General features: G+C 40.0%; 1 protein-coding gene across 2 annotated transcripts in view; it reads right to left on the bottom strand.

The window, feature by feature from the left end:
• Window positions 1-19,005, bottom strand: part of LOC146519038 (nuclear receptor coactivator 3-like) — a 33,016-nt gene that overhangs the window by 13,890 nt on the left and 121 nt on the right. The window contains exon 1 of one of the 2 annotated variants that reach the window (XM_085159054.1): window positions 17,564-19,005. The exons of the other annotated variant lie outside the window; for it this stretch is intronic. The gene's annotated coding sequence lies outside the window, so the exon portion shown is untranslated. The remainder of the gene's footprint in view (window positions 1-17,563) is intronic. 2 annotated transcript variants of the gene reach the window in all.

Genomic DNA, 19,005 nt, shown 5'->3' with positions numbered 1-19,005 from the left:
ACTACAGCGCTCTATAAATGTCTGGAAGTCTCAACATGACTAGTACCTTTGTGGACGCTAAAACATGTGCTTTATACATGTTTTTCGTTCACAGAATTTCATGGGAAAGACTCAATTCTAAAAATGCACAGGAAGTCACAGCAGTTTGCATCCTGTTTGCCCCCTCCCCCTCAGCCTGTTCCACTGCGTCATCACTTCCCTTTCCAGGAAACGTGGCCACTTATCCACCATATTTACATATTCTGTTCGTCAGTTCCCTGTCGTCCTGGTTTTTACTCACATTTTGTCTGATTGTTGTCTGGCATCAGAGGGTTTCCAAAACTAATCTAATTGAGCATTAGGAGAAAACACAGCATAGAAATCCTTCTTCTATATCTGACAAAAGGTCCGAAAATTCCAGCAGCATTTACTAAAATGCTTAAAGACCTTTACCATCTATGGCAGCCACTAAAGTTATCTCAGTCAGTATGGTGTTTTTTTTTTTGGTTTTCTTTTTAAGGAAACTATGCAGAAATGAATCTCGTGATCTTTCTAGTCACTAACTTAATAGTTTTTCCCATAGAGCAACTACAATATCAGATTCAGATATGTTAACTTTTTATTTTCTTTTTTTGCAAACCAAGTATCCTTCTGGTCACAAGGGATCTGTCAGATTCCCAATCCTAATGTTTAGAGTGCCTTGTGTTCAGCAAGTGTACAAGCTCCTGCCTAAATCACTGCATCATCCTCTGTCAAAGAAAAGCCTGTGAGATAGTGTTTTTCCCATGCTGAAATCTAAGAATAGCCACACAGAGTAAACACAAATTTTTCCTGTGATAAAGTTTGATATAAAAAAAAACATCTCTAAGGTCAAAATAATAATAAATCCATTTTATTAGTTACCGTGTTCAACTGCTCATTTATACAAAGTTATACTGAGCCAATCACTTGTAGTGTGTGCATGTAGGCATGGGCAAGAAGACCTGCTGTAGTTCAAACTCAGCATTAGGGATGGGTATCGTTTAGGTTTTATCCGATACCGGTGCCAAACCGGTACTTTTGAAACGGTGCTCAAACCGGTGCTTAAAGAATGGAGAACACAAAATTGGTCCAAAAACATCTTATGTTCAGCTGTTTTTTTTGTAAAAAGATAACAATGTTAGCCTTTTCTGCAGCTATAGGGGATTTATGGTATCACTCTTGGCTGGAAGCAGTGCTTAATCAATGGAAAAAACACAAACTTTGTCCAAAAACCTCTCATGTTTAGCCGTTTTCCACTTTTTCTTTGGTCGTTTTAGCCTTTTTGGCCAGGGTGAAGGGAGTATCTGCCATCAAACAAGAAGACAGCTGCATGTAACTATGACGGTGTTTGCTAGTTCACCTTACATGCATTAATTTAATAACGTGGTTAGCCTACTAAGCTACTCACGCAGAGAAGAACGGCTGCTGCTGCTGCCATCATCATCCGTCATCATTTCTGCTACACTGGCAGGGCTAGGGGCCAGGACTCTCCTCTTCGGGTTTTTGGGGGATGTTGCTAACTCCGGGTCCGATAACAGGCAACCCACCCGCAGTAGATGCGCTGGTGTGAGGTCTTGCAGCAAGCTATCAAATACGGCGCATTTTTCGGCTTTTAAAAAAAACGCTATCCGTCGCCAGGTGTTTCATCGGATTTGAGGTGTTACCTTCTTTGACAGTATCAGCTTAAAGCACTTGTTGCAGGCTGCTGAGTTTGCATATTTTGCTGTGAAGTACAGCCAGACTTTTGACCGCTTCGCCTTGGGCATTTTTAATCTGTAGCTCTGCTCTAAAAGAACGTACGTACATGGACCCGCCTACTATCCGGAAACGTAAAATGATTGGCTAGAATCTAAAGTGTATCATTCCATACCAGTTGGTGGCGGTAATGCACCTTTCAGTTGTTTGCCAACCGCCAATATAAATGTAAGGAAGAAGAAAGTGTACCACAGCTCAGGAAAAAAAAGCACCGAAATAAAGCACCGAAATGTGCGCTGCTTTTCGGTCTGGTTACTACCGTTTATGTCAGAACCGGTGCCATCATGGCACCGGATACCGGTACCCATCCCTACTCAGCATGATGGCAAACAAAGGTTTAAAACAGATTTTGAACGTGGCGTTGTTGTTGCTGCCAGATGGTTTGGTCTGAATATTTCAGAAACTCCTAATAAACTGGGATATTTTTTTTCCTTTCACAACCATCTCTAAAGCTTACAGAGAAAATCCGAAAACAAACACTATGAGTGAGTGGCAGAGAAAATGCCTTGTTGACACCAGAGGTAAGAGGGGAATAGTCAGACAGCTTCAAATGGACAAGAAGGCACGGTAACAAAGATAACCACTTCTTGTAATCAAGGTAATCAGAAGAGCATCTCTGAACAAACAAAACACTGAACCTGGAAGCAGATGGTCTACAGCAGAAGAAGAGCACATCGGGTGACACTCTTAGCAGCTAAGGACAGGAAACTGGTTCAACAGCTCAGGTTGGTAGTGATGTAATGTAAACATATTATTGTTTAAAAGCAACAGCCTAAATTAGTATTGTTCCCAACCATGAGGATTGGTCCATAAACACAGAGGAGCACCATGTTGAAAAGTGAAAAATTAATTCAGTTAAAAAGTCAAAAAGGTTCGTGTAATAGCAAGGTGCACCTAATGAAATGGCAGGTGAGAGTATATTAAAAACAGACATAAAACATTAAACATGCTAATAAAAATGTATCATTACACAGTTGTCCAACTCATAATCATCACTGCCACACACAGGAAGTGTGTGAACTGTGACTCTGAGTCCAGAGTGTGTGCCTATGAGATACTCCAACACAGGACACTGATTACATTAGTCCCAAAAACAGAGCTGCAACTCATCTAATGCTGCAGCTCAATAATTTAAACACAGACAAAGAGATAAAACCAGCCCTCTTTTCTCTGTCTGTCAACTGTCCAAATACAGGTTAATTATTATGAGGAACCTGTTTACACACACAACCAACAGAACAACAATGTAGAGACATAATGAACCCGTTTAGTTTTAACACTACACACTTCATCACACACAATTCTTTGCTAAGCATTAATCCCTTTGTTTTTGCTCTGGTTCATTGACGGTACAATTGTGGACCTGATCCTTAGGGAGGACGAGTAACAAAGGTAACAGAAAAAAGTAAAAAGCAAGTTACGCAAGTCTCATACTGGAACCAGTATGTAAGGAAGGTTGCAGATAGCCAATTTCTACCAGGGTGTTTTTGGAGAAGCAACCAGAGTGAGTTGCGAGATGACTGGTGCAAGACTGAATCAACAAGTGGGATGCAAGAGTTTGGGCCCAACAAATTCTACTTTCTAAACTAAAACTTGCAGAATGACTCAACTACTAAACCTAACTATACCATTTCTACTTGAGGAACATCCAACTTTTTCTGCTGATCTACATGCAAGTCTCCAGACTTCCATGTAGATCAGCGGTCCCCAACCTTTTTTGCGCCATGGACCGGTTTATGCCCAACAATATTTTCACGGACCGGCCTTTAAGGTGTCACGGATAAATACAACAAAATAAAACTAGTACCGGTACCAAAAAAAAGATTTCTTCATAACACACGTGAAAAGACCCAGGAAAACCGAGTTAACGATAAAAACTATAACAAAATAACGCTGAAAACCGATAAAAACCCTGAAAACTATACACTTCACACCTGAGCCTCAACTCTCGCGGCCCGGTACCAAACGACTTGCGAACCGGTACTGGTCCAAGGCCTGGGGGTTGGGGACCGCTGATGTAGATGACTCCACCACAAATAGATTAGGTAAACATGATACAGATGACAGTTGAATGTCCAAATCAATGACAGGTACCAGCTCCATGAGCAGAATTTTGCATCCTCACGTCTTCTAAACTACACAGCACCATTGCAAACACTCCCTGTTTTGTGCTATAAAACAATTATTCGAACATCCTCTGTGTCATATTTTACCTGGCTAAAACTCTGGTACTGAGGTAAATACACATGATGAGAAGTCAGAATTGCTCCTGACGTTTTTGTGCTGGTCTTACAAACAAGTCAAAAGTAAGTAACTTTAGCAACCTCAGTTACTAGAGTTATTGAAAAGTTACACAACTGTGCAGTCTAGCTAATGTTAAGAGGAGAGTCTATCAGGAACTTTAGTGTTTTGTTGAAAGTGAATGGATTTTCTCACTTAGTTGTCTTTCATAAATCTGAAAGGGTATTGTGGTCCTAGAATGTTGATGTTTCTCTTCAGATTTAATGTTTAAATGAACTTTCTATGCAAATACAGACATACTGCTTCACTGGCTGGTGGGTATGTACAAGAGAGCCAAGAAAAGTTCTATAAGAACATGCTTATCATTTTACAGGCTTAATCCCAATGACATTGTTTAGGTACACTTGGTGAATAACTTTACATTTTCAGGATTCTGCACATCACTTCAGTTACATCCATGATTTTGATTTACTGACATTTGGCTCAAGGCCAGAGCTGCAGCAGCGTCAGTCAGTAAGGACCAGAATAGTGAGAAGGACATTCCTGCTCAGCCTAAAATAAAGCCTGAAATCTGAGCTCCCCTAGACAAAGAGCGGCAGGCCCAACAATAACCACAAACCCACCCTAAACAAAGATGACACATACTGGGGTACACATGCACACAATTAAAGACCCCTGAAAAATGGATCTAAGTGTTTTAAGTGTAGCAAGAAGTATTTGTCTAAAAATAAATAAATAAATAAATAAAAAAAGAACACTGTAGTCAGTACATTTTAAAGCATGATAGATCTGGGCTACAAGAACAGTTTAGCCTCATTACTTCATTACACTCAAATGTGCACACACACACACACACACACACACACACACACACACACACACACACACACACACACACACGGTAAGGTAATAAAGTAACAAAAGGTGTCCACTAGAGTCTGGGGAATCAAGTGCAAAAAGGAAACAAAAGGACACAATGACTTCCTGTTTTTCCTTCAAGGAATTTCTCCACCTCCTGCTGGCCATAAAAGCACCTATATACTGGGTTAAGTGCAACTGGACCTTGCACCAACACAAGCTCCCACACAGTTTCATTGATCCTGAAGCCTTATTATGTTGAATTTTAATATAAACCAAAACAAATTATACAAATTATATTCCAACTCATAAAATTACACAGAAACAATCTTAGAAGTAGCCTGACTGTTTAAAGATATATTTTTATTTAATAGTCCTTGTGAGTTAGATAGATTGTTGTAAGGAGTGCAGAAGGTAAGGCTAAGTAAGAAAATAAAAGTCATGGTTATGTTTCACATGCTCGTCTCCACCCACACGAAGTGCATTGTTGAAACAGCCCTGGGACTATTTATACTGATACTTGCAAGGTGCTCAGTTTCCTGTGGTGTACTCCTAAAAATAAATTAACGAATAAGAAATTTTTTATAAAAAAGGGAAAAAAAAAAAATAGAGTTAAGATGGAAAAAGAAGACATTAAAACAGCAAACTAAGAGCTACCTCGTCAGGACAGGACTCTGTAGTCTATTCACACCTACAGGCCAGTGGACACTCTTTCAATGATGAGGATGTACACATCCTGGACAGGGAGGAACGCTGGTTTGAGCGCGGAGTCAAGGAGGCCATTTACGTGAAAAGGGAAAGATCATCTCTGAATCGAGGAGGGGGCCTAAGGGTACATCTTTCGCCATCTTACAATGCTGTGATTGCAGCCATTCCCGAACTCTCTGTGAATGGTCATTGATCAGTGGGTTTTGGTCAGTGGTTGTTGATCAATGGTCATGAGAATTTGCATAATTACGATTAAGGAACTGACCTCACAGCCCATTGTTCCTTCAGTGGGCTGGTTTCAGTCATTATGCAAATGTACTGTTTATAAGATTGGGGAAACCTGCAGTCAGCTGAGACTGAAGAAGTCACTTGGATGAGTGACGAAACGTTTTTCCCACAAAACACTACGTCCAGATGAACTGAATCAACTTTTGGAGATTTACTTTCCTGGATGATTGAGAATGCATCAAGATGAAGCAAACTAAGTAATCTTTTTTTTTCCTTTTTGAACTGTTGCTGCAATCTCCCTCTGTATAGTCAGGAATGTCTATGCCCCTGAGTTGATATATCATAGCAAAGGATGCAGAAAGCAATCCAGTCACTCAGCGGTGTCTCCAGCAAGCACACTAGTCTGCAGGTGCAGGACACAAAAGGGGTGATATCATTTCTTGATGCTTCCTACCAGTTGTAAGGACAACAACAGAGTTTGTGCATATAAAATAAACTCTGGCATCCACAAAGAGGTTTAGACTTCTCACCAAAGACAAATTACCATGACCTTTTTTGTTCCGTTTTTGTTTAAAAAAATTTAAAAAAAAAAAAAAAAAGGAAGAAGAAGAGAAAAAAGAAAAAAAAGAGGTCAATTAAATGAGGCCAATCATAAGATACATTTTGCCTAGAAAATGTTAGGCCACTTTTGTGTGCTGGTCTTGCAAATATGATCAGAGGAAAATGTACAGTCTTCTGTTAAGATCACTGCCTGCGTGAACTTTATGTAGACCAATCATGGTTACGTGTGTATTCATAACTGTTCTGAGTCAACAAAAACACTGCCAAGAGCAGGCACAAATTGCCTGTGAAGGGGGAGCTACCTTCAGTGTCGTTTGGTGTGTAAATTGATGAGGAATTATCTTCTTAATCACCTCATAGTACCATTTGTAACTGAATAAATCTAAATAACTCACCATCTTATTATGATGGATTAATTATTCCATATTATAATAAATTACAGTTAAGAGAAACATTATAAAGTAGTGCATTATTTTGCTTTGAAAACAGAACTGTAGGCTATGAGGTGACACAACCCAACTCTAATGAAATGACAATGGAATCAAATAATTCCTAGATATTCATTGTTACCTACAGTATTAGCAGCTTTGTGTACAGCTGACAAAAGTTGCTGTCAACCATATAATTTAACCCTAACTGTAACCCTATGGAGGTACATGTGGGAAGAAAAATGTCAAATGCAGTCAGAGCAAAAGTCAAATGGATTTTAATCTGCCAACCACACAGTATAAAGTTCATGTGAAATCCAGTTTAATCAACATGAGAATAGTGCAGGCAACAGACTGATAAATTTGCAGCTGGCAAGTGGCCACCCCGTTTCCTTCTACCTGCACGAACTACCCAAGAGTATAATGGAACCGATGGAACCAGACAGCAAATGCCTTATGGGTTTAAAAGAAACAGAAAGGGGAAAAAACCCAAAACAACCAACTATTAACAGAGCAGTTTTACACTGCAATGGAAGAAAAATAAGACAAGGACAACAGATTACATGTTTAGGCTACACATTCTGAAGTTTCAATGTTAGCATGTCACCGTCGCCATGTTGGTTTTTTGGATCACACGCTACCTTATAGGAATGAAAGGTTGACGTGCAGATTTATCAGCAAAGACTAACAAGCTTTGTTAACGTGTTGCTTTCATAAACTGTACGGATTTAACACCTGGATGTTTGCTTCAGTTTTTAAAACACCTGTACAGGTGTTAAAAACTGAAGCAAACATTTCGACAGTCTGCACCAAACAGGAAGGCATAATATTAAACAGCTGGGGAAAAATAAATAAATAAAATCACATCAGGTCTAGCAGACCCCAATATGCTCCAGTTTCCATTATTGAGACACTTGCACTTGCTTAGCCTTCTTGACCCCTAGCTCAATTATACAGATTGAAGAGTTGTTAAAAATAAATAAATAAAAATTAATCCCACACAGAATAGTTATAAAGGAGGGAAATGACTCCAGAATCAAAAGCCTTTTGTTATATTAGGCTGTAAATATTATTTTTAATGCTGCAAATTTAGGCATTTCAACATGGGAATCTAAATCCCTCTTGGATTCACAGACAGTATAATATATGCCCCTTGATCAGGAAAGAAAGTCAAACCTTTTATTTCTGTGTTGTCTATGATGCTTTTTACCCGACTAAGCGTCAAGTGAGTGAGTGAACCATAGTCAACATTGTAATTAGATAAAGCAAGAGCTGCAAACTAAATTTCACTTTGTTTAGTAGCTCTCTCTCATGTTGACATTTTAGGGATTTCCCTCTTAATTGTAACGGAAAATGACATCCAGAAATATTTGTCAGAGTTGAATGCACTTGTGAATTTTCCTTATTAGCCATTTCCCTGCCAACATTTTCATTCCAGTATTACACATGATTTCAATGAAACCTGAGCTAATGGGGCTTAACTGGAGCCAAAAGGTTTTGATGGCAAAGAGGAGAGTGTTGCCATGCAATGAGATTTGAGAAAGGGGATGAGAAAGACATATGTGAAGCATATGTGAAGTGAGGATTTATTAAAAAGCAAAGCTGTAAATTGCTAAGAGAAAAAGGGGAAAAAAGGAAAAAAGAAACGCAGATGAAAACAAAGGGAAAAAAAAAAAAAAAAAAGACCGAAAAGACAAAACTGGGTCCTTAATCTGTTGTGTGGTTGGCTGGGGAGTGTCTAGAGGTGTGATTCAACACTGGCAAAAATTTAACAAAACACATTTCTGCTTTACTAAATTAGAAAAGAAAAGAAAAAGAAAGAAGCCTTTGTCTTTAAGGTAAAAAATGTCACAAATGCCAAATTCGATTTTATTCACAAATGAAGAAATAAAAATGTGTGAAAAAAGTCAAGTGTCAAACACATTTTGCACATATGACGGATATTGTAAAACCCATTCTAAACATCTGCACTCTCTTTTCAATAAAGAAATACAAGATGTCCATAGATGAATGTGGTGAGTAAGACTGTGTAGCTCGTAGCAGAGGGAAAACTGTGTTCATAGGATTGCTTATTTCTCTAGAAGAAAAAAAGAAAAGGAAAACATCCCCCACCCTTTTCCAATGCACACAACACACATGAGAGCTTGGACAGGCTGTGTGTGAATCTCCCCATTTTTTCCCCACACAAACTGCAACGTGGAGAAAAACCAGGGAAAATAAATGAAGGTGAAAACAAAGACATGGCAGATTCCACTGTGTGTGTGCGTCACACTTGCATCTCCTGCAACTATCCATCATCAACAGGAACAAAGAATAGAAAGGAAGAGGACAGGACATGCGCCGGCATAGATTCAAGCAACTAACTTGTCACATTGCACAACTGTTAATTCTACGTCCCCAATAACCCCTTCATTTTCAATAGGCTTCATGTGCTGGTGCAAAAACTGAGGTGATAAGCGCAGCATCGTCCAGAGGAGACCACAGACCAAACAGAATGCAGTCAGCTGTGATCACACAAGCCTAATATTATGGAAATTAGTTCATTAATCAATAGCTAAACAGCCTTTTATCTGGGGAGCCAGAACACCAGTGCCTGATCAACCTCGATGCTGCCCAGCCTGATAACACACATATCCACTTGCAACTGATGCAGTGAGCGGGCAAATCTCCTGTAGAAGTTAAATCAGTGTGACGATATCTTAACCACTGTAATTATTGTTTGTGATATTTGTAAATGAGGCGATGTCAACAGAAAACACTGAGTTTAATTTGGCAGTTTTGATTTTCGCTTTGCTGTTGAGACAGAGGGTCTTTCTGTTTTTAACGTTTCAACTGTGTTTCTCTCTCAGCTTTCCCTTTTTCCCTTTCTCCCTCGCTCGTGTGTCTTTCCCTCCTCCCTATCTGGTCCCTCCCTGCCCCCTCCTCTTTCCTCCTCTTCTCCCCACCGTCACTGTTGGATTGGTGGAGTAAACACAGGAAGAGAGCGGGCTCTGTTCCACCACGCCAGAGCTGAGCCTGGGCGTTCCTGCAGCGCTCCTGCGCAGGGGTCAAAAGTTTACTGTGGTTTTCATTTCACCTTTCCACAGCCAATCAGAGCACCACACTGCAGTCTCTGAACTCTGACCCCTGCAAAGAATTCCAGTCAAAAGACGGTCTGACGCCAGTTTCACAACTTTGAACCCTCCTCTATCCTAGTATTCCTCTTACTACTTCTTTCTTTTAAATGGTCAGCTTCATGTGGTGACGGAGCCTAGGTATAAAAAAAGGATTTTACTAACAGGAGTAACAGCAGAAGGAACTATCAATACGTGCCTTGTTTGATCTCCCAGGGTGATGCTGACCTTGGTTAAGAATACATGAGGATTTTACAGCCCGTCAGTAAAGTTTCTTTTAGTTTGCTTTTCACCCAGTGCAAAAAAAAGAAAATAAATAAATAAATAAAACAGAAGAGATAAAAGACTTTATCATCTCAAGCTACATAACATGCCCTGTTTTATAGTTTTTAATTCATTGTGTTATTTCATGCTTTAGACAAAATAACTGATAAGGACAGCAACGACCAATTGTTTAAAGGGAGAGACGAAAAGAAACATGGCTCTCTGCTGGGATTCAGCACAACACCTGGGAGTGTGTTTAGGAGTCAAGTCAAAGCTGCTCAGTCCAAGTGGACAGAGACACGCGTACACACACAGCCAGCCATAATCCAACTGTGGGTTTGTTTTTGTCTTGGTGACACTGCACTCTGTCCCATCTGCTGAGTGATTAAGCCTGCACTGCTAATCAAGTCCTTCGCTCTTCAAGGGGGCAAGCAAAGGACAACACAGGCTGACTGAGCGGACACACACACACACCACTATGCATATTTACAGTGTGGTTTATGTTTATTTGAAGTATAAAGCAACAAAAGTTGCATTTGCTGTTTCTGCTGGTAGAAAAATGAAATATTGTTGATTTTTCCTCAAGGCAAAAAAATGCTTATGAAGTAGGAGTACAAAAATGTATGAGCTTCACATCATTTCGTTTTTTGTTGGTTTTACTTGAAGCGAAGTGTGAAAATAAAGCTGTCTCTTAAAGAAATCTCCTTTTCCCAATACAATTAAGACTGAAAAAGATTCAACTATTAGATTCTTTTGTTAGTAAGAAGTGACACAAATTACAATAGTCCTCATATAGCCCAAATAATTCATTCTGTGCCAATACTAGGACTGTACCTCAAAGTCAATAACTATAATGTTGGGTTTTTAAGACTATTGGTATTTGTTTTATTTTTGTTTGTTTTTCTTAGAATATAGTAATGTACACCACCTCAGCTCATCCATCTCACTCACAGGTTTGATATCACCACCGTTCAGATCATTCAGATTAACACTTTGCATAGACCTTTGGTAACTTTTAAAATAAAGAACACAGCAAAAATATCTACAGACAGCACTGCTTCACAAAAAAAGGTCTTTCTTCTCCTGCTGCAAGCACACCTCTCACTCTCTCCCCTCCTACTCAGTTATGGGAGTGAGACAGCAACGCAGCTTCACTGAATGACAAAGAACAGCAGTACAACAAGTGAAAGGAGGAAAAAAATAAGACATGATGCCGCTTCCAATTTCCTCCCTCAGTGTTTATTTTACTTGAACAGTGTGATTGTGTTAGGCCTGAAACACTGAAACAAACCTAGAGATCAGTCAGTGACCTCCTTGCAACCTTCGGCCACTTGGGAAAAACCTGCATTCCCCAAGTATTTGGAGACTGACTGCTGGTTGTTGGTAGGTGAAATCTATCACAAAGTGGGTGCTGCACCCAAAACCTCATTGTGATTGCTTTGGTCACCAGCAGACTACTGCAGTTGCCTCTAGCCTGAAAAGAAAAGGTCGACATGTCTGCAAACTAGTCTTGCTAACTAACCACCAAGTGGCAGTGAAACTAGGTGTGACGCAAACCGGAATCAGAAACTTTTAAAACTCTTACTTCAAAGTGAAGGCCTTACTCATTTCTACTGCACATCCTACAGTTATCTGTTGACGTCTTTAGGCCTTGTCTTTAGGGCTGTGTAAATGGGGGCTCAGATGATGTCATTATTAAAATCTAATACCACTCCCATTTGGATATTAAAAATGAATTTCTTGATTGTAGATGAAGCTTGTGCCCTGCCACACTAAGTTTGATTTTGACCTTCACATTGCCTTGAAACCAAAGTCATTAACTGCTTTAAATAATATTGGAATTCTATTTCAAGAGTGGCCACCATGTCCAGAGGATTTGACTAGGACACATTGGTGGAGCTAATTGAACAGGGACCTTTACTTCCATTTTTAATCATACCATAGTCACACATAACCAATTCTCCCAATATGGCAAGAGCAATACAGATATGTATGTATGTATGTATGTATATATAAAACCATAAACAGGGCAAATAGAAACATAGTAATTACTTGCAAAAGTAAAGCCACTTCTATATAAAATAAAGAATCAAATTTTAGCTCAACTTTTTCGAAGCGTTGCTTGATATTTAAACCAAGACTTCACTGCACAGCTTGATGTGATGTGGCAACATCAGGAGGCAAGTGTTAGCTCTGCTATTCTAGGGACAGCAGTAAGCTTCAGAGCAACCTTTTGATTAGAGTGTTGCCTTAACGACAAGCCACGTAAACAGGATTGACGTCAGGAGGCAGAAAAGGACAGTAATAGTGAAAAGAACACTTTTCTCTTCCCGTGAGGAGAAGAGAAAAAAAGAAAAGAAAAAGAAGAAAGAGCACATATAAGAAACAAGTGTAGTAAATTATCTGACACATGCCTTGCCAGTGTTGACATGCTGTAGTAAGTCTGGAGCCTTTAACGATGGCGTGGAAGTAAGTCATTCATGACTTTTCTTTGAACTCAGGGCTATAATAAAATAACATTTATTACAGCCCAATGGAAAAATGGAAAAAAGTGTTAAGCTCAGTGCTGTGTGCAAAAATGTACACACTCATTGCAATCTGTGCTAATTTACTAAATGAAAGAAGATTTTGAATTTCAGATGAACTACAGAGACAGCACCCGTACAGTCCCTGCTTGCATGGTCAGATATCCTCTTACAACTTGGGACTGCAGTGCCATGCATGCCAACAGCTGCTTCCCAGTTCAGACAGACCTAGAAACTAGGGCTGGGCAATATGAACCAAAAACCATTTCTCAGTGTTTTTAGACTCTGTGGTAATAGAAAATCTCTCTCACACATTGTTTTTTATTAATATAATCAAAGCAAACTGAATGCTAAATTGGTGTAAGCTGAAGACACATTTTTATTAAAACACACTGAAAAAAGTAAAGTGCAAAAGGAGTGATTGCCAATTTACAGTAAATGTTTAATTTTGATGCTAAGTAAATGCCAGTTTCACTGGGTAAACCGATTTTACTCAGTTAGGGATCATTTGGCTTCTTTGAAGTGGGTTTGTCTGAGGTACTTATTCATTGCCAGTGTTTTAAGTCAGTGACCAATGGTATACCACCAAGTAGACAGGGGAATAGACACTGAAGGTGAGCAATGTACAAACAGAAACAAAATGTCTTTTAACCACCTAAAAAAAATGCTAACCTTAAAATAAAACACATTAAAAAATAGCAAGGAAATCAATTTAATTAGTCAGGATATTATGGGGGCACCACACTCAGTTGTTTTACATTAAAGAACACACGAGTAGCTGTCTACTAGCACCTTAATTAACATGTTACCGTATGCTTTAGAAGCAATTTCCATGTAAAGTGGCTGTTCTGTTCACTGATGCCAGAGGACAAATACTTTCTCAAGCTGTTTTCACACACAAACAGCTTATACTCACTGACTGTGGTGACTACAGACTTTTGCAACCAAGTGCAACACAGCTAGGCTGGTAGCACGAGTGTGTCTCTTCGGCATTTCTATGATATTTCAATGAGTAGTACAGGGATGTGCAATTGGAGACTAGCACAAAAAATTTGAAACAATGTTTCGCATATAAATCTGGAAAAAAAAAAATCTCAGCAGTCACTCTGTTTCCTGTCTGAACTCCCTGTATTCCCATTTCAGCAGTGATTTGGGATACATATCATTCAGGATATGACTATAGCGATTGAAGCATGCCTCAAGTGTGAGTATAAATTGTTATGGGGCTGTGTTGACACTACAGTTCAGGCGAGCGATGACTAATGTGACCTTATAACCAAGGCTATGAACTCCTGAAAATGTCAGGAGAATTAGGTGGAGACCTTCTCTAAAGCTGCCCTTTATCATATAGACTGCAGTTAAGGTGTGTGTGGAGAAGGCAGGACACCTGCTAGCTGCCACTGTAAGGTGAAAACACAAGAAGAAAGGAAGGGCCCGGTGCTAGGTAGTTAGCAGCAACTGAACTCTAAATAAGAATGAGAGGATTGTCCAATCAAAGATGCCATCCATTTCTCAGAGAAAGAAAATAAATTTAGTCACCTGTTTTCACCAAATACACCTGGGCAGCCCACCTGAGTAAAGTGTTTGTGTGGGGAAACGCTGACATAACTTGTAGACACTCCCCAGGCCTCCTAGAAACCACAACCCACTGCCACAGAAAGTCAACATAAAACTGTTTCGTTTTCGATGTGTACACACAACAATCTTTAAAAAACAAACAAAAAACAACAACAACAACAACTATAAAACTAAACTACTAATATTAAGGCCAGTAAAGACAAGCTTTGTGAAAAGTTAGGACAGAGAACCTTGAAAACTCTGCAGTGAACAAAGCCCTTTGTTGTTTCGATAGCAAACCAATTCCACAACACTCAAACATGTCTGTGAAGGTTCTCAGTCATCCAGGTCATCGTAGTCAAAGGAGATTGCAAAGAAAAGCGTCTGGACTTCTTTAAGTTACTTGAAGACGTTTCACCTCTCATCCGAGAAGCTTCTTCAGTTCAGTTTGACCTTAGAACTGAAGAAGCTTCTCGGATGAGAGGTGAAACGTCTTCAAGTAACTTAAAGAAGTCCAGACGCTTTTCTTTGCAAGCTCCTTTGACAACACTCAAACATATGACCCAAATTGGAGCTATTCCTGAGACTCTCACTAATGACATAAACATAACACATATTTACACAGAATAGATTTCTCAAAAAGGTTACATTAGAGCCTTTATGGGTCTAATGGTGACTATGTGTAGAAGTTGTACCACTTTTAAAAATGATTTTCTCTTTAATAAAAGGGGGGAGGGGTACTGATGGGAAAAGAAAAGTGAGGGCTGAATTAAGATGGAGAGTATCCATGCAACAGTTGAAAAGTTCATTCAGAAATGACACTCTACTATTCTCTTCTCTTCTGCAGCCTTTCTTTCCAATTCTTTTTATGCTGAATAAAAGACAGAGAGAGCATCTGGTAGCAGTTATCTCACAAACCAAACTTTTTTTCACCCGTGCTGCGTCTCCCCAGAGCAGTTTTATAAAAGGGGGCCCTAAACAAAACACAAACAACGTCTTGCTAACTTTTTACAATAGTAACAAAACTAGAGCAGGGTCCTACCCTCCCACTGGCTTGTTCAGGTGAACTCTTTTTACGAGCATTCTTGAGCTCGGGGAGCGAAAGTTAAAGGGGGAGTTGAAGTTAAAGAGGAAGGGCAAGGAGGGGAGGGGGACAAAGCTCTTGGCACACCCTTCCCTAATAAACTCTATCCTCCATCCAATCAATGAGGACTAGAGCGAGAGCTGTTCCAAATCCACGCTGGTTATAAACTAGAATTGGGTGCAATGATTGCTTCAGGCTGCCTGTTTGGCTTTTAGAAGTGTGCATGGCTCACATATGGCTCAGCTAATCTAACACTTGGGTCTTACCTCAGAGATGAAGAAGAGGACAACGAGGGCATGAATGACATGTGACTTCAAACAGAACAAAAGTGCAAACTGCACCATTTGACTTGGGTCTCAGTGAGGTGGCGATCTGGCCTTCCCTGGTTGATCTGGTTTCGGCAGCTCTCATTTCATACTCTCGCTCTCACTTGTTTGAGCAAAGTAACTAAATATTTCAGCAGTGGAAACATGACTGTCTTGTTTAACAGATTTCTATATTTAGCTCTACAGAGGTAGGCAGAAAAAGCAAACCTACCTGTTGAGTTCTGCCAGTGTGTATGTGCCCTTTTAACAAACAAATCCAGATCACTGTCACTGCACGAGTGACCTTGAGATGTGGGAATTAAACAGGATGTTATGCACAGCTTGAGCTGACCGCAGGAAGCTTCTGAATTCTTAAACTTGGTTGTAAAACAGCCTTGAACGATCAGTCAAAGTGAGGGAAACAAATACTCAAACTTGACTTGGAAACAGACCTGGGTAAAGATAACGTCAAATACAAAAACAGTTGCTAAAAATATAAAGATCCTCCTTTTCTCTAAATGATAAGAACTGGTTACAAGTTACATAAGAAGGAACAACCGCTTTCCTTGACTAACCCTGCACTCCCCATACAGCTGTAAGAAGACCAAGGAGTCATATTTCAATTAGGGGAAACAATCAGGCTGTTCTTTCAGCTCTGTGTCATCAAGAGTACTCTCAAAGCTACTGCTCATCCACACAACTATTAATCATAAAATAAACACATACCACATGACCGATTGGCAGTTTCTCGAAACTAAGCTTATTATCTCCGTCTCTCTGTCTCTCTTAAGGCAGGGAGACTGACAAAACATTCAAAGAATGCTATCTATTCAGACATTAATGACACAAAAATGCCGCTCAACAAAGACAAATTAGGCAGTCATCAGAGAGTTGCAAGCTCACCACCACTGTATTTAGAAGTCTTAGACAACTCAAATATGGCAGTCCTACGCAAAATGCGGCATTGCATAATGAGGTGAAAGCAGTAAAAATATTTTTAAAATCATGCACTTTTTGATATTATTTAAAAATTAGGTTTTTAACCATTTCATTCATAAATACGTTTGTTTTGAATGCGCTGTGCTGACCCTGAGAATTGCAGTTTGAACTTGTTGTGGTCAATATATTTCAAGCTTCAAGCAGGAAGCAGGCACTCATGTGTACCCCAATTTACTCATGTCACTAAATAAGTTTGTGGCCATAGCCGCCATAGCCACTCCTCAGAAATTCACATTTTTATTATTTTAGGGACAGGATACAATACTTTGTTTCACAAGTAACCTCTATAAGAATGACCCAAATATCAGCAATGCCTCCAAATGTTATCCTCATTTTAATAGGGTGAGCGTTAGGTTGCTGAATCCATGGGACATGTGACCGATTAGCCTTCTCCCATGCCCATGAGAAAAAGTGATAAGTTAATGAATTATTGAGAGCCCATGTGGGGGCCGACAGACAAAGAGCGAAAGCCATGCAATGCAGTCACTTCTGCACCCCATCTGCAGTCAAAGAATCCCCCCAAAGATTGATTCATTGTTAACACAGCCTGACACCCTGTGTGAGGGAGAAAAAGAGTGGTAGATAAAGGGACAGAGAATGGGGGGAACAGGGGGCTCCGTTTGCCAAGAATATGAGCAGAAGTAGCTCATTGGACAGGTTCCCACAGTGGTCATTCTACCCACTTAGAAAAATACCACATACATGGACTTGAGTAATGGCATTCTATGAGACTCAAAATAAAGACAAGTTAGCCCACCTGACAGCTAAAGACTGCTAGTAGAACCATCCTTACTCATTCTTTCCCAGCTACCAACCATCTAATGTCCACATTACCGAGATATCACAGTCTACTTATTCCCATGTGTGAAATCGCTGTAAGTGAGAAAACTCCACAGTAGGCAACAACAACAAGAAAGAAAGAAAGAAAAATATATACCTGAATGATCCCAGAAACTCTTGCATTGAGATGTAAATGCCTGCAAGTATCGGCAGGGATGGCCCCGGGCAAACAGAGCGACAGCACACCTAGTCCTCAAGCATTTCAGAGAAATGACTAACCTACCCCTTCACTGTTGCCTACACTTGAGCACGCTCTCCAAGAATTTCCTCTTACAACCTTAAAAAACAAAACAAAAAAACCCCGAGTGCTCAGCATACACCTTCAAGCACAGGGAGGCGAACCCAAACCGGAACCCTGCGAGTGTTTATCATCCTCTGCACTGAAACACATCCATCTGCCTCCACAACCAGTCCGCCTGTCTCTCACGCTCACGTATGCACCTACATGTGATTTACCAGCAGTGAACGCCAACATTTAAATCACATAGAGAGATAGTCCCACTACAATCACGCGAGCGCTATTTCGCTACAGTCATGCAAATAAATACCACATGCTGGGGATTGTTCAGAGTAGCCACGCTGAGCCAGTCAGTTCAAGTTGGGTTGCAAGCAGCAAGCGAGCAGCATAGTGTAGGATACTGGAAAATACTGCGTGGTTGCCCACGACCCTGCAGCTGGCAAACTTTACTAATGTAACAACCACTTAGAAAACCCGTCCCATTTTAAAATGAAAAAAAAAAAAACATTTTGTCATTTTTCCTACATTGTTTTTTTTATGGGTGTTACTTAGATGCTCTAAGTCTCTGTGTCAAAGTATAAGGAGGGAGCTCTGTTTAACAAAACCGAAGTAGATACACTTTAATTAAGAGTGCTAATCTCCACCACATTCACCGTGGAAGCTAGTCACTAGACCAGAAGGTCATTCAATATTGTTATTTAGATTTCCCCACTAATGAAAACTTCCACGGTGTACCGTCACACATTAGCTGTGAACACAGACGACTCCAGCAGCATATGAACCGAAACTGTAAAGCAAGGCGGGCTGTCAGGTAGAAAATATAGTCCCCAAAGCTATTCAGCTGTGTGTGTTGACAATGAACACACGCTAACGGCGGCACAAACTTCACGTAAACGTTTCCAAACACAAAAGAGTTCACTCGTGAGCAGAGCTGAGTATTAACAGCTAGGGTATTGCACCCCAGCGAATCAGAGCCTTGGTCTCGTAAACTTTGTAGCTAGTGGATAATGGAAACGCCAAAAAATACAAAAACCAACAAGAATGGCTAGTTATCAAGCCAAGTTCGACATTCATTGTGATGCCGCTTATAGGTTAGGAGCTAATAATATTACAGCAAATATCCCATAATAAACAGACACTGGTAAGGTGGTTCGTTTTATCACGGTAGCGTAAAAAAGCACAGCCTGCTCGGAAAGCGAAGCTACACCAACTGCCTCTGTAACGGCCGTGTGCTTTCAAACAAACACCAAAGCCAGTGTTCAAAACTTGCGTATAACTGAATCATAAACCAACTGCAGAAA

This window comes from Neolamprologus multifasciatus, chromosome 5, assembly GCF_963576455.1.
Source record: "Neolamprologus multifasciatus chromosome 5, fNeoMul1.2, whole genome shotgun sequence".
Classification (NCBI taxonomy): domain Eukaryota; kingdom Metazoa; phylum Chordata; class Actinopteri; order Cichliformes; family Cichlidae; genus Neolamprologus; species Neolamprologus multifasciatus.
This window is presented reverse-complemented; position numbering and strand designations above follow the sequence as displayed.